The sequence below is a fragment of the Euprymna scolopes genome, chromosome 9 (assembly GCF_053919585.1).
Source record: "Euprymna scolopes isolate OS-2025 chromosome 9, ASM5391958v1, whole genome shotgun sequence".
Taxonomy (NCBI): domain Eukaryota; kingdom Metazoa; phylum Mollusca; class Cephalopoda; order Sepiida; family Sepiolidae; genus Euprymna; species Euprymna scolopes.
In genome coordinates, this window is record NC_136490.1 from 135,955,610 (window position 1) to 135,972,755 (window position 17,146).

The window sequence follows — 17,146 nt, forward strand, 5'->3', positions numbered from 1 at the left end:
CTTCATTTTGCCTAAAATGTATTGATGCTGTGACATGCATGTATGAAGGAAAGGACTAATGCAAGTTAAGAGTGGAAAGAAATGAAAATCACTTGAAGAGGAGGAAGTACGAGTGGAAGAAGTTAAGACAGAAGTGCTCAAATACATAAAGTTCTATTAGTCCTCTCTTCTGGGCCAGTCAGTGTGTTTTTTAAATCCGTTGAAAGACAGCATTACAAGAGGTAGATGAAGGGTCTTCATAAAAACAAAACCGAACAAGAAAAAAATGAGATATGGATTGGAAGTCAGGAATTATGTTGCAAATATCCCACCCGTTTCTAAACTCTTATACACATTTGGCAGAGGAGGGCGGGGTCTGAATTTAGACATTTTGTATTTGTATCTAATTGGTTCAGTTGGATTACATATTAAGAGGCTTGTTTGAAATATTTAAATCTTTCAGGCAGTGGTCTTGTATACACTGAATTTATTTCATCATGAACAATCTAGAAAAGAATTGAAGTTTTCAGTTGTCTGTTCTGTGACAAAATTATAACTAAGAATATGGTAAACGAGAATATGCTGAAATGATAAATGAAATGTATTACGTTTGAATTACCTTTATCTTCTAAGAACATCTTCCAGCTATATAGAATAAGTTTTAACATAATTTTGTGGTTGAATCTGGATTCAGATGAAAGCCATTAGAATTTCATTAGTGAACATAAGGTTAATATTTTTGTTAAAATTCATTTTCTAATCCATTACTTGTCTGCCCTTGATTTGGATTTTAACAAATTTAAAACTAAAGTAGTAAATAAATTTTTTTTTTCTTTATTATTTGAACTAAGATTCTCATTGTTTTGTGTTTCCTTATCATTGATTGACTATTTAACAAATACATTGTATGATACAAAATAAAGCCTAGGGTTGATGTGCTCTAAAAAAAATCTAAATCATTTCCACAAATGATTCTAAAGCTGAACATATTTTATCATGCAATATTCTATCAGCCATTAATACAAAACACTCCTGCTCTTTATATCCTTAAACCATAACTGATATTGAATATACTTATATACAAGCTAATATCGATTTTATATTTATATCTACTTGGATTTGTCTCCTCCCTCCCTCCTTTACACTCTTTGGCAAATCTTCCAAAAATGGATGCAAAAGTAAAGATGCAGATGTTTTTTGCCACTGGAATTACAAATTGCAGAAATTCTTCCGTAAACAGGATTGACTATTTAGGAGTTATTCCAACTAATATTTTTTTATGTAACAAACATTATAATAATACTGCGAGACTGCAAAGATGTCTTGTATGTATCAAGATTTCTTTAAAGAAAGCTAAAAAAAAAAATGTTTTAACTTTCTCTTTTTTGATCATTTAAATAATTTTTTCTATATATACTCTTGTCCCCCCCCCCAAAAAAAACAAGGCCTGTTGTTACTGAGACTTAATAGGTTACTATTTGGTTCCATGTTGATAGGGAACTATTTAAGGAGAGATGAGTGAGATGTCTGTTCACATTATATTTAAACTTCTGCACGTTAATACAATCAGGAAAGCAGGAAGTCCATGGGAATAACCTATTACAATGTCTTTCTGACGTCTAGGGACCTCTACAGTGAAGGAGTGGTTTTTGCTATTAGATGTGTCATATGTACATTGAAGAGGTGGGGGGTACAAATGCAACAAGTTCGCCAGAACACTTTCCACTTGTGTTAAAAAGGGGGGAGGGGCAGTGGGACAGAGATTACAGCTTGGTTGATAGTGCGGGATCTATTAGACTTGCTTGGACCTTGTTTACAAGGAAGACAGTAGTGATTGCACCAGCCCAGATGTGCATGGGCGAATTATGGCTTTGAAAAGATATAGGATCCTCTCCAGTGCAAGTTATTTTTTTAAACTCATGAAAATGTCTTAATGTTGGGGGCCTAATCAATTTATAAGTTTTAAAAACATTTTCTCTAAACTTTTTCATTTATAAATTGATGTCATTTTTTTGGATAAATTATTAGTTAATCACTAATGTTTATTAGCTTCGATTTATTTATTTATTTATTTATCTTAGTTAATTTTAACATACTAAAAGAGTACAAAAATCGACAACCTACAAGTAATATGCAAATATCACATGGGTACCTCATATTTTTACAGCAAAATGCAATGTACTCAACTTATCACACTAAAGTATTATGATTTTCATAAATCAAATATAGGATATTAATTTATATTGAATGCTTTAATTTCATAACTAAAAGGAACCTAAATAAACTGCGTGAATCTCAAATTTAAAGGCAAAAATGCACATTTTTTTGTGTGTGTGCATTCAAAGAAAATCTTCCCATTATGAAATTACAGGAATATTTTATGAAATTATTAGGTATACTATAGTGTTTTTTTTTTTTTTTTAATTTTATTTTTTTTATTCAATTAAAAAAAAAATGAATATAGCATTAATTATTTCTAATAAATGGGTCATTTTAATCATTATTTATTAGCAACTTTTAGTAAAAATTTAATTGAAATCTAATGTTTTTTATATTAAGTTTGGACCAGAATATCTCCATTGAATTCTGGTGGTGATCCAGATTACTGGCTGATTGTTTTGAATTCATAAATCAATATTTTTTTTATTGTAAACTAATAAACAAACAAATTAAAAATAATCAGTCAATGTCTATTCTAATGCATAAGTACCTACTAGAATTATGTCCACATCAAATCTGATCCAGATTTGATATCACGTTGCATTTCAACATAGTATCATTTGGATTCTTCAGACTACTGTTCTTATCTTTAATGTTATTTTCACAACATTTTGATTAATGTAACCTCCGACTTTCAGTAGGTGTGTGTTGTCGAACTTTCTGTTAAACTCTGGAATCTCATGAAATTTCAAACCAAATCCTTTATTTTAATCCATGGGGTAGCATGCTCTTGTTCCATCAGTCATAACTTGGTAGAAGTCCAAAGTAATTTGCAACTGTATTTTGAGTATTGCTCACACTGAGGATTGTCCTTTCAACCCTCAGAAGAGTGCAAGTTTACAACTGAATTTTACCAAGTACTTTATCCATTTCGTACGGCACAATCACGTTGACACACCGGTTCACGCCAGATCACCGAAGTTAAGCAACGTTGAGCTTGGCCAGTACCAGATGGGTTACCATTTGGGAAGGCTAGGCGCTGTATGTACCTTCTGGGAAGGTTGGGCTTGGAGCCAGCACCCTCACCCTGTAAAAAGAACTCCTTGCTACAAAAGCATCTGCAAAGTTGTAGATGGCCTATGCTCCTCCAGGAGCTCAAGGGCTATGGATTATCCATTTCACTATAGGTCCTTATATGAATAATCAATCCTCATCTTAAAAATTTGGAAATGCAATAGAAAATCCCATTTGACATCTTCAAATGAATCTTTATCAATCTGTAAAAATTTCCTGTGCTTATGTATAGTATTATTTTCAAAAACCTTGCCAAGTTTACACAATAAGTCTTGGAGATCTTTGCTCTTAATCGATTTTTTTTTTTTTTTTTTTTTTTTTTCATTAAACTTAATTATTTTCAAACATTGCTGAATTAGACAAGGCTATACAATGACTCTCTCCAAATGCTGTGGAACGATTAAATGCATGCTTCTTGTAGATACAGCATTCTGTAATTACAATCCCTTTTGCAGTTGCATCAGATCAAGTAAAGATGTTCTCATGCTGAGCATGTCGTTTTATATTGTCACTGTTTTACAATCAATAGGATTTAGAAAATTATTTCATGACCCCAGTACAGTATTTGGAATGTATACATAACAATTGGTGTTGACAGCAAGACAAGACACTTAAATCTACCGATTACATTTTGCAGCTTTGGTTTGGAAAAACCATGTCAGAATTAGTTTCTTCCTCGCATTCCTCCATATACAACCTGAGCATCTTTTAATAGATGTAATAATACTTTCTATTGCTGCATCAATTTTACAGAAAACATCTGCACAGGTCTGTAAGGCATGAAGAAATATAAGCAAAGAAAAAATTTAAAGCAATGTATATTCCAGTGATATTTTTTTATATACTTGGATCAATATGCTAGCAAAGGAGAAAATGTCTGTATCATTGGTAACAATTATTTCTTTGATTAACAGCTTTAACAATAAAGCAGGCAACATCACCGCTGACATTGACAGCCTACTTTTTCCAAACATTCAAATGAACATCTGGATTAATTTATTTGAGATTTCTTTGCCAAGAAAATGTCCTCATTCATTGCTGGAACCATAGTTCATTCAGTGTAATAGACATATTATTAACCCTAATCGAGTTATGCATTTTACTGAATGTTGTTCACTATAATTATCAAATACACTAACTCATTGCCCATGTTTGTAAAGTACATTATAATTTAGTACAGTTTCTTTTTAAATATGGATGTTTAATGAATTTGTCTGCAGACCTCTACTTGTGATTTATAGTTGCCTTAATTTATGAAGCACTTATTTTCCAAGTTTAGGAACTGTTTCAAGCTTGTTGAATGGCTTTAGGAAAGCTTCCTTGAGAATGCTTCAACTGGTACAACAAGGTTTTCTTAAAGTGATGCCACTAAGAGTTTGCATTAAACTTAACTTTCTTTTTCCTGTAACAATAATCTTAAAGTAAGCAACACTTGTGAGAAATGGCAAGATTTTCTTTAAAGTTATTCAGTAAATGGATAATTTGGTTTATATATTTTAATTTCTAAGTTTTGGTGTAGTCTCCACAATGAATTTTGTTTCTATAACTTCTAATTTTTTTTTTTTTTTTTTTTTTTTTTTTTATGATTATGCAATATGACTGAAGCAGTTTCACATTATGCTATCTGTATATCAGGAAATCAAGCATTTTATTAAAATGCTCTTTAAGCTTGCAGAAGGTCACCAACATGTTTGTCTTAAAATGCAATGTCATAATTTAGTCTGAAGCCGTCCTCATGAGAAATCAAATTTTGTTCATTTCATTTTAATCTTTTCATAATCATCATTCAAGTGACAATTTATCATCTCATTAAGTCTTACAATAAGTGGTGATTTGTTAGTAAATAACAAAAAAAATTTGTTTCATATATTGAACATAATTTTTTTTTTTTTTTTTTTTTTTTTTAGAATTTACATTAAGCATTTGTTATAGATTTTTTTTTTTTCAGTTCTACAAATAAATTCACTTTACATGTATTTGCTTCCAACCATTCAACAGATTATTTAACTAATCCCAGCAATATGACATAAGTTTAAATGTATTATATTAAGTTCTATAGAATGACAACCTTGGTTAAATTTTGCTCTTTCCTCTAGTAGCTCCTATTTTCCTAGCATCTTAAAGTAGCTACTGCACTTTGATACTGTATCATTCCCATATCAATTACTAATTCTGGAATTTACATAATTTCTTCTATATTACCAAGTCAAGATTCTGATGATAATCTTGATAATTTTTATTCTTCGAAAGGTTGCTATTCTGGAAATCAAAATGCATGTTCAGGATCGCAACCTATGATCGTGTGTTGATACATTTGATTCCGTTATGCTGATCTGCTTTTATGTAGTTAGGATTATATCACTGTTTTATACTGGATTTCATTTCAATGTTTGTTATATCAGTATGAAAAAAAATAGATAAAACTTTGCTCATAGGTCATTTATTTTTAATGTTGACTCAGTTTTATTTTTTTAAGCATTTAACTTGATATTAAGTTCTGTTGGTTTCAATTCTTTTCCAAATTATAAACATTCCCATTCAATATGATTTTGAAATGTAAATATTTGGTTTTGAAAATAGAAAAACTCTGGCAAACAGTATGGTAAGACGAATAAAAAAACTAATACTAATCAATTGTCAGATAAACATTATCTATATAATTTAGTTAATCCAATTAATTTGAAATGTATAATTTTTTTATTTAGAGATTTAATGCAAAAAGCTAGTTATAAGTAAAAATAAAGTGCATTTAGATCTTTTGGATTTATTTTCATCTGGGATATTATTCTTATAACATTTCTGCCAATATAACCTCCAAGCATCTAAGTAATAAATTGTTCTAAGTGACAGTCTTCTAGCAGTTGAAGGTTAATGCTCAGTACTAGTTATATTAAGAATAAAATTTGAATTAAGATTTTTACCTGATCATGGCTGACAGAACAAGGCCAAACTACCCCGTTGGATTAAATAAAGGGTTCTGTTTAAAATTTGATACAGATTCCCATACAGTAGTCTGAAAAACAATGCAAATTATCAATTTTTATATAAAACGTTTTAAAACATAAAACAAATAATGTTGTTTAAATTTCTTTTGTCAACCATAAATAAGGCTCACTAAGGCTAAAGAGCGCTTCACCTGCCCTTTATTCAATAAAAATAAATTCTAAAGAGGTACACACATCATTCTATATAGCAGGGTGGTAACAAAATCTGAAAAGCTGTCTACTAGTTTGATCTATTACTCCTCTGCTCCTGATGTTGTTCCTCTGTCCTACACACTATGCTTCCTGTACTAAAGACAAGTGTTCTTGTTTATTTACCGTTTGAAAAATACAAAATAATTCCTCATTGATAATTCATGCATTGTGACAATGTTACACACAGCTTTAGTACAAACTTATTTCTCTTGTCTATTCACTATTTGTCATTACATCATACACATTCCTCATATTTGATTTTTTATTCTAATATCAATTGTTTATATTCAACTGGAAACAAATTTGAGTTCATTGTCCATTGACTTTCATCATAATAATCCAAATACAAAGTTGCATCTTTATCAATTATCCATCAATTATAGCATTGTTGTCTGGTAAAAATAGATAATGATTGGAAATAAGAATTTCACAAGTTATATAACATTAAAAATCTTTCAGTTTCTATAAATTCACACAAATATTCTGTTAACTAAATGTCTAACTGAACATTTTAGTTCAAAACAGCCAATATTTATATAGCATGAGAAAATATTTTGAATTCTAAAAATTTCACAAATTTGTGATTTTATTGATTTTAAATCATAAAAAAATGAAAGCTAATCACATATTAGAGCGATTGTTTACAAAATTAAGTTATATTTTATATGAAGACAAACTGTTATGCACACAAATACATTAATTTGCTAAAGGAATCAGATGGCGATATATTTTTTTTACATATCAATTGAAATGAAAAATAACTTTAATAAAATCATACGATTATGAAATTAAGTGAATATTTTAATTGAATTTTAATTTATTTCAATGTATATTTTCTTTTTAATATCTAAACATTTTTTTAATTAAATGTTAAGTGATATTGTCAGTTCTATGTATTAAGCACCAAATTTTAAAAGAATAATGTAAGCTTAGCACCCCCCCCTTCTCCTATTTGATTTTTCAATGTCTATAATAAAAATAATCTTGTTCACATTGAGTCTTGGAATTTTACGAGGAATCTTGTTTAATAATTTATAATTATCACTTTATTAATTTTGGTTTATTAGAGATAAAATTACTGGCTGCTGTATGAGAGAAAAAAATTAAGCAGGTGTCTTTTCATTCAATAAAAAAAAAATTCTAAAAGTTTAGAACATGTCATGTTTTGATATGTAGCAGAGTGCGGTACTTACAGGGTGATAACAAGCTCTCTATTATTTTATGTTAAACTTGTATAACAAACAGATCCACCGCCACCACCCCAAAAAATGAACCATTATGTTGGGACGGGGAGTAATTAGAATAGGAGAATTTGTTTTATATATATATATATATAAATGGTAAAGTCTGATATGTTCACTACCTTTTTAACAAAGATGTTGAAAGTAAAAAAAAAAAAAAAAAAAAAAAAAAGTTTGGGGGGGTGCACTATACACCACACACATAAAAATAAATAAAAAAATAAACTATTTTTTTTTTTTTTTTTTTTTCCCCCAACTTTTAATACCTTTTTAAAACATGATAGATAAACCATTTTCTTTCCTAAAGATGGCCTTTCATCATCCAGCTGTTGTGATGGGTAGATCATTTAAATGCAGTTTTAGTAAAACAATTTCTCACCCCCTCCCCAAAAGTAAATTGATACTGGTTTTACTGAAACGTCAACACTAAAATCCCTTATGAGTGTGTATCTATCTGTTGCTAGTTAATTGCATTATCCCGATTATTTCATCGGAATCCATCTGACTACTGATGACTCTTCCTTACATTGGTTTTGCTGCTACTGCTTGCAAGGCTTCAGCGCTTGGCACTATTGCTAGAATTCTGCCATGTGTGTGCATGCAATTATTGATTTCTCTTGCCAGACTTAATTCTTATGACTGCATAACAAATGAGGGCTTTGTCAGCCTAAACCTAACCTAACTTATCGATAATTCACTTTATAATATTTGTCCTGCCTCTTAATGGCTGAATATCTGATCTTATTTTAATTCTTTTGTGTCTTATTTTTCATGTGTCCCTTCATTTCAGAGGGACATTGTCAGTATGTCACTCTTCAGCTTGAAATATTTTCATTGATCTAAAACGTGCAGATTGAATGAACACTTGCAATAAAATATTTTTGCTTTCATATGACTAATATTATCTATACTGATAAGAGTATATTTTCATGATTAAATAAAATTGAGATAGGAATTTTATATTCTATTCAAGTTTATACTTCATTGAAATAGAAACTTTAAATTAAATAATACTTCTCTCCGAAATAAATTGTTCTATAAATAAAACTAATTTTTATTCATAAAATTGAGTTATTCCTATTTTTCTTAGTATTTTACTCATGTGATATTTTGGTTTAACAAAAGGTGTTCAATTTTTTTTATTTAATCTTAAATTTTAATAGCATTTAAAATGCAAGTATGAAAAAAAAAAAAATCCCTAAAAGTTTAGTATTTTTATTTAATTTTTTTTTTTTTTTTTAATGTCCAAATTTCACAGCATAAAAATAAATTCCTAAATTTTTCTGAATTTTTTATTCATAAATTTTCCATATATTGTAAATTTATATTTTAATTCACTAAATTAAAGGCAATTGCACATTTTTCTTTTCAATAACATAATTCTAAAACTTTCTTTTTATATCAAAATGAAACATTTTTTTTTTTTTTTTCAAATGGTGTATCCCATTGCGAATCCTAGTTTTCATGTTGGATCTTAGCATGATATGCATGAGAAGGAAGACACATGTGCGAGGTGCCTTCAATAAGTTTCCAGACATTTTATACAAGTGACTCTTGAAAATTCAGTATGTTGTTCACTTTTGATAAGGGGGTGGGGAATTGTTTTACTAAAATTTCATTTAAATGATCTACCCATCATGACAGCTGGATGATGAAAGGCCATCTTCAGGGGAGAAAATGGTTTATCTATCATATTTTTAGGGGAGGGGGGGATAGTGGCCCACCCACATTTTTTATTTTTTTACTTTCAATATCTTTGTTAAAAGGTAGTGAACGTATCAGACTTTACTAATATATATATATATATATATATATATATATATATATATACTTCCATTCTAATTACTCCTTGCCCCAACATAATGGTTCATTTTTTTTTGGGGGGGGGGGTCTGTTTGTTATACAAGTTTAACATAAGAAACTAATAGCTTGTCATCACCCTGTAAGTACCGCACCCTGCTACATATGACCTGTTCTAAACTTTTAGAATTTTTTTTTATTGAATGAAAAGACACCTGTTTACTTTTTTTTTTCTCTCGTACAGCAGCCAGTAATTTTATCTCTAGTAAACCAAAATTAATAAAGTGATAATTATAAATTATTAAACAAGATTACTCGTAAAATTCCAAGACTTAATGTGAACAACATACTGAATTTTATGAGATGACTGACCAAGTTTTATGATTTCAGGTTCAAATGAACAGATACAGCAGGAATTGAAATACACCCTACTAAAGTCTTATTGTCACAGCTTGTGAATTTCAAAAATGCGATCTGGACATGAAGACACTTTAGAATAATATGCAATAAAATTGTGTTTTAAGCATGGACAAAATGCCACAGAAACGTATGGAATGCTTCAGTCTGCTTTTTAGCCATCTTGCATGAATTGAGCATCAGTTTCTAAGTGGCATAGGAGATTCAAGGAAGGCAAGGAGGTCTATGAAGGATGATGAAAGGTGTGGAAGGAGTAAGGAAGTCAGAACACTAGAGTTGATTAACCAATTAAAGAATTTAATGGATAGGGAGTGTCGTGTGTCTATAAGAGTAGCATTACATGCGTATGCTGTATTTTTGTGGACATCGGCAATATTACATACCTAATGTGCTTCAACAAGTCATATCTTTTATTCGTGGGTCAATTTTTAAAAGAATTACATTGCTGGAAAGAGAATAGAATAAACATTCCAATGATGTTAATTTATTTTTCTTTTATGCTCAAAGTTAAAAATGAAAAAATGCTAAAAAATGACAGCAAAAAGGGAAACTATTTTTTCAATGTTTACATTTCATACGTTACGTTTGGATACACATGCGCGGGGTTAAATTTGATTGGATGTGGCTGAAATTTTACAGGCTATATAAGCATAGAAATTCATCTCTACTGGACTTTGATTTTTTATTTTGACAACCACAGGAAGCAAAGTTACGACCAAGCAAAGTTGACAAAGAATATTTCAAAATTAAGAAGATAAAGCGGTATATATCATCCATTTTCATATAGCATTCAATGGCTACACCCGAGATTAAGCTCTCCTTTGATGAGGAGGCAAGAAAATGCCTATTCTCAATAAAGCTATATTTAAATACCACTATAATACTTTTGTTCATGAATAGATACCCACTGTATGATACCATGCACCAGTTAAAAACAAAAAAAAAAAATTGAAATTTGTAGATCTGAATTTATAATTCATGGCTTATGGTAAAGAGATACATCAGATTTGACTGCATAATTTTACATAAGAGTGCCAAGTTTCTTGAGAATAGCTTGAAAAATAAATAAATGGTGGCAAAATTACCAAATTTCTTGAAATGTTGAGGTCCATAATTTAGCCCACTTTTTCTAAAGAATGTCCACGGAAAAGCCTAAATTTTGGAACTTAAAATTCTCATAACTTTTGAACTACTAATGGTATTTGCATAATTCAAAAGGTTTTAAGCATCTTTTACATAGCTCTTTTCATGCAATTAAATATCAATTATCTAAAAAGAAAAAAAAATCAACTTTTAATGCTAATAAGAGACAAATGTGCAGTTTGATGTCAGTGTGAGAACTGTACACATATTTATGCGTGAGGAACTGAAGATGCATAAGATTTGCGCAAAGTTTGTCCCAAGGGTGCTCAGAAGATCAAAGAAAGGTGTTGTCATGACAGCAGGGAGATGGTCGAGCTGATCAATTCAGATCCTTTAGTTCTTGATGCTCTGGTGGCCTATGATGAAAACTGGATTTACTGCTATAACCCAGAGACCAAGAGACAGTTCCCAGTAGAAGCATGCTGGCTCTCCCAAACCCAAGAAGGTCAGACAGCACAAATCCACTCAGAAATGATCCTTTTTTTTTTTTTTAACAGCATGGGCATGATCTACATGCACTCGGTTCTCGCTGAACAGACAGCCAACAAGGAATACTATGTTGAGGTTTTAAAGGATTTTAGGAAGAGATCTCATTGGAAGAGGCCAGCACTCTTTAAATCTGGCCAGTAGCATTTCCACCAGGACAATGCACTAGTCCACAACTCCATCCTTGTCACAGACTTTTTGACCAAGATGGGCATCAAGACAGTTACTTACCTTCTCCCTAAAATCCAGATCTTGCTCCCTGTGATTTTTGGTTATTCCCAAAGCTTAAGGAAAACATTAGAGGCTGTCATTATAAGACAATTGAGATGAAAGAGGCTGTGAGGAGGATCGTTAACATGCTCGCACAAGAGGACTTCTATGGGGCCTTCCTGAAATTTTTGATACAGTATAACAAGTGCATTGCAGCTGGAGGTGATTACTTCAAAGGGAACTAGAATTTCATGTGTGTACTATCAGTAAAAGTGCTAATATGAAAAAAACCTGGAAACTTATTGAAGGCAACTCATACTTAAACTCAGCTATACATTGAATAAAAGATCTTAGAAGGAAAGTTTTCTACAGAGTGAAACGATAAAATTGTTTCCCTAGAAAAGACATTTCCGTTTGATGAAAACCGGTTTTCTTTTTTATTGCAGACTATTTACTAGTTGGCTAATTGTGTACAAGTCCCAAGAGCGCTAGGAGCCTTCTATTATGCCTGAAAGTGACACAATGTTCAACAAGAGATCGGAGATGCACCACTTTACAACTCATGCTCTCTGTCGATCCAAGTTATGACAACAGGACCATTGCCAGTACCCTCAAAATGTACTGCTGGATGATGAAAACAGTTTGGTGTGGTTTCAAATGAGAGCCACATCATTGCCACCTCACATCTTCAAAGTCGGTTTGAAAGTCAACACCAAAGTGTACCTGGATATGCTTGAAAAGTGTGGTAATCCCCTGGTACAATCAGGTGGCCACTGGCAGACCCTGGGTGTGGTAGCAGGACTAGGTGCCAGCCCACAAGTCCAAAGAGCCCGAAGCTTGGCTTCAGAAGGAGTGCTACAACTTTGTATCCTTCTTTCACTGGCCCCCTTCCTCCACCGACCTAAACCAGCTGGACTATTTGGTTTGGTCATATGTCAAGAACATCACCAACATGACCTCCCACAACACCAAAGCCAGCCTGCTCGCCACTATCCAAGTATTTGCTAAATTCCTTCTGGCACTTAAAGAAAAGGCATGCTCCTTACTGTAGATCCATATTGAGTTAGTGATTGAGGCTGAAGGAGGCTACAGTGAATAGATGTTAGCTCTACCATAGTCAAGTTACTTGAATTGATGGTTTTCAATAAATTTACTGAAACCTTTAGTTTTCCTTTGATTCTGACTTTTAATTTTAAACTGTTCTATCAACTACATTCTTCCATATTGTTAAATGACTTGACTGTTATCCTATATTTAAAGAATTTATTTAGATATTGTTATATTTGCTAATGATAATTTAGCTGCAAAACTGATATAATTAAATTGTTTTTTTTTTTATTTTATTTTATTTTTTTTTTTTTTTTGTAACCTTTAAAAAGTAGGATTGTCTCATGTTTGGTTGCATAATTCACTTTTCATTTGCAAAAGTAATTCATTTTTTTTTTTTTTTTTTTTTTTTTTTTTTTTTCAATCGTTTGTGCTGTTCTCTTCACAAAGTAGAACGTGGAACTGCTTTTGCTGATAATTGGTAAATTGGCCAGCTATAATACCTAATTCAATATTAGTACTGACTATTAATTCAAAATTATCCATGTTATCCATAGCCTCATTTTCTTTCTCACACACACACGCGCGCGCACACACATCGCTGTTAAAGCATTTTTCTTTTTCAGAATTTGAGATGAGGATTGATAATTATTTGGATTATTCGGGCTACTATTTTCATCTTGGTTCTTATATTCATAATGTTTTGGCCAATCAAACCAGATTTTCAGGTGCATATTATTGATCTTTGCAACCTGGATAGAATTTTGAATTTAACCTATAATTTAACTAAGTGGAGTAACTTTTTCTCATTCTGTCAGCCAGTTATGTATTATTTTATTTATAACTGAATGTTAACACTTAACCACTTAGCAAAGTTTTGAAAGCTACACCTGAAGAAGGTCGGATGTTACAATAATCAAAATGTATATAACTAAGATGAAAATAGTAAGCCCAATAAGTGCTGACTTGGTATTTTAAATATTCAATCTTATTTTTAGTACTTCCTATTTCCTTTGCATTAAAACAAATAGGGTGTTTTTACATATCCTTTGGTTGACATTAGCTTATATTTTTAATCAAGTTACAATAAATTTAAACTTTTCTTTGACTGCTGTCAATTGAGATTTCACTTTTTCCAATAAACTGAAAAACAGTCTTAACTTTTTTTTTTTTTTTTTTTTTTTTTTTTTTTTTTTTTTTTTTACAAAAGTTACCCACTTATCAAGGCCCAGAGGCCACTCGAGGATAAGGGTTAATGAGTGTGTGGTAGTCAGTGGGACAATATCGTAGTACTCAGTGGTAGTTATTATATTTAGTTGTATATACCTCACTGAAATATTATCTGCCACCAGAAATAACAGGGTCAGTGTTAAAAATGGTGTAATACTTTTATCAGTTTAAGAAATGACTTTGAAGATGCATTACATTTTGCCCAATGCTAAGTAATTAAAAAAAAAATTTTTTTTTGTATAATCATGGTTTTTTATTTTTCCTGTTATCTTGAATTCACTGATATATGTAATCATTAAAAGAAACTTTTGGCTATCTGTGATATGACAGGTTGCACAAATATAGAATTTGATAGCAATATTTTGGGGTTTCTGTATTTTTATTCAAAGTATTATATTTTTCTATTAATTACAAATATTTCTTTCACAGCTTGGGAGAGAGGTGATTAGACATAGATAATTGTGTCCTCTGTAATTTACATTTTGTTTTGCCATAAAATAATGGAGTTGCCCTAAAATAAAACTTTGCATAGTGAACTAAGATTATGGTCATAAGTTTTCATAAGTGTTATCCTATTTGTCAAATAAAGATAGTGAGTTTAGAGAATTTGCAAAATAATTGAAATACTTTGAATTGGAAGTTGAAAAAAATATCATTTTGAAATTTATAAGTTTAATTATATATAAATTCAAGGTTAATATTTTCCAGAAGTAACTAGTGAATTTTATTTTTTTTTAATTTTATTTAGGTTCATATGGGAGTGCTCTATACCAAAGTAGCACAAAATATACTTTTTATTTGTTTTACATAGGCATTCTAATGTAGCTACATATTCACAACCAGTTACAAGTAACTAGACCTCTTCAGGCGATACTGCTTATACAAAAGTAGTTTGTATAAGCAGTATCGCCTGAAGAGATCTCTAGTTACTTGTAACTGGTTGACTGAAACATACTCGTGAATATGTAGCAACATTTAAATGTTTATGTAAAATTTTTTTAAGGTTTGTTCTCTTTAGACAAATAAGACTTTGGTTCTTCTATTATAAGATCCTTTAGTGTGGGTTACCCAATGACTTATTTACAATATGATCACTTCAAATATAGGATGAATTCATATTTCTTTTTAGAAATTTGAGATCACACCTTGTATAACATTTTCAGGATAAGTCGATGGTTTAATAAAAAAATAAATTAAAAATAAAATAAAATGCAGTCTCCACCCTCATCTTTGTTCTTAAATGTTAAAACTATCTAATTGACTAACAATTGAATAAAAACAATCTATTTTCCCACTGTAGCAAAATTGTTTTATTATTCATTTTAACTTTGACATAATGTACGTTTTAAAAGAAAGTTTCAGATAATTTCCTTTTTCCTGTCATTGTTCACCCTCCCATATTTTTTTTTTAATTTCAAAGACAAATTACAAATTAATATCTATGCTGAGTTAATTTCAGAACAAACAAACAAAAAAACACACACACGCAGAAAATAGATTTATTAATCTCTCAACTAAACTGTAAAATCTTTAATTTCAATTTCATTTTTTTTTTTTTTTTTTTTTAATTGAACAATGTTATTAAACTTGTAATTTTGAATAATTTTATTTAATACGGATGACAGAATCTAAAAGTTTCCATTCTAAGTCCTGCACTATCAACCAAGATCCAACCTCTGTTCCGTAGCTACAATGTTACATCACTGTGTTTGTTTTACAGGTACTTTAATGGAATATGCTCTGAACTTATAGCATTTGTTCCCCTCGGTGTAAATACCCTTGACTAACCTGACAAGCAACAAGATCCCATTCCTTCACTGTCGAGGTACCTAAGTACCAGAAAGCCTTCTTTCTATTCTAATAGTTTCTTCCCTCAAACTGCTAGACTTTGGAATTCCCTCACTCTTTCTAGCTTCCTTGACTGTACCAACATGTTGAAATTTAAATGTAATGTTAAGACCTCTTGCTACTCAACTCCCTTCATAGTACTCTTGTAGACATGATCTCCAATCGTAGTCCTTTAGGTGCAAGTGGCAGTATTCAAGTGGCAGTATGCTTTCTTTAGAGTGATTTAAGAATTAAAAAAAAAAAAAAAAAAAAAAAAAAAGTGATAGAGGTCATTGGAATAATAATCAGATTTGCTTCTTGCAAAACTAGTAATCTACTAAACCCATTGATAAATCCATTTTACTTTGTTTTTTGTCAATCTTAACTAAATTATTCTCCATCTTGTCACTTAGGCATTGTTTTTGTGTCACTTGATATGCACCTGCCTTGTTAGCTTGTTAGTTCAATTGTCATATCACAATTGACTTAATCCAGCTGAGTTCTCGCAGCAATGACTACTTCTTCCAAATATTACTTTTTTTTTTTTTTTCTTTACATGGAGGTCACCATTATCAAAGCCCAGAAGCCACTTGGGGATAAGGGTTATTTTGTGTACAGTAATCGATGAGATAGTGTTGCAGTATTCATTAGTATTGTAGATTTTATAGTGTCATTACTTAAGGGGGCAGTTCATCAGGAATTTGTTTATGTTGGACTTGAAGACATCATGTTGAAGTCAGGAGGGAAACAGGCAAGCGGTAGAGAGTTCCACAGGCGTGCAGTTCTAAGAAAGAAGCTTTGTTCATGGGATCTACGTTTTGATTTAGACATAGATAAAGAGTGGGGAAAATTATTGACAGTGGTTTCAGCTAGACGGGTGTTTATCGTGAAAGATTGGCGGGGGGGGGGGGGATCGGAGTTTGAATGAGCACCTGCCATGGAAATAACGATAAAACAAAGATAGGCTCGCAACGTCTCTTCTGTAGGAGAGAGGTTGCAGGGAAGAGAAAAGGGCATTCCGCACTAAACCACAAAGTCTATTTTGTACTCTATCAAGGCAGGATAGGCTGGGTTTTTTTTTTGTTTTGTTTTTTTTTTTTAGCAGCTCCTGCCCAGATGTGGCAGCAGTATTCCATCCTTGGACGTACTTGGCTTTTATATAGATAGAGAATTGCATCAGTAGTGAGATATCTTCTGGAGCGGTAGAAGGATCCCACTATTTTTCCAGCGACTTTGGCAACAGACTTGATGTACGTGTTCCATTTCATATCGGGAGTAACGGTCAAGCTCAGAAGCTTGTCAAAACATAGGGCCTCCCCTAGACAAGAGCTATCC

The 17,146-nt window shown here is 31.3% G+C and overlaps 1 protein-coding gene across 2 annotated transcripts in view; it reads left to right on the top strand.

The window, feature by feature from the left end:
• LOC145284856 (ras-related protein Rab-2) overlaps positions 1-17,146 on the top strand; it is a 175,913-nt gene that overhangs the window by 108,898 nt on the left and 49,869 nt on the right. The window lies entirely within an intron of this gene.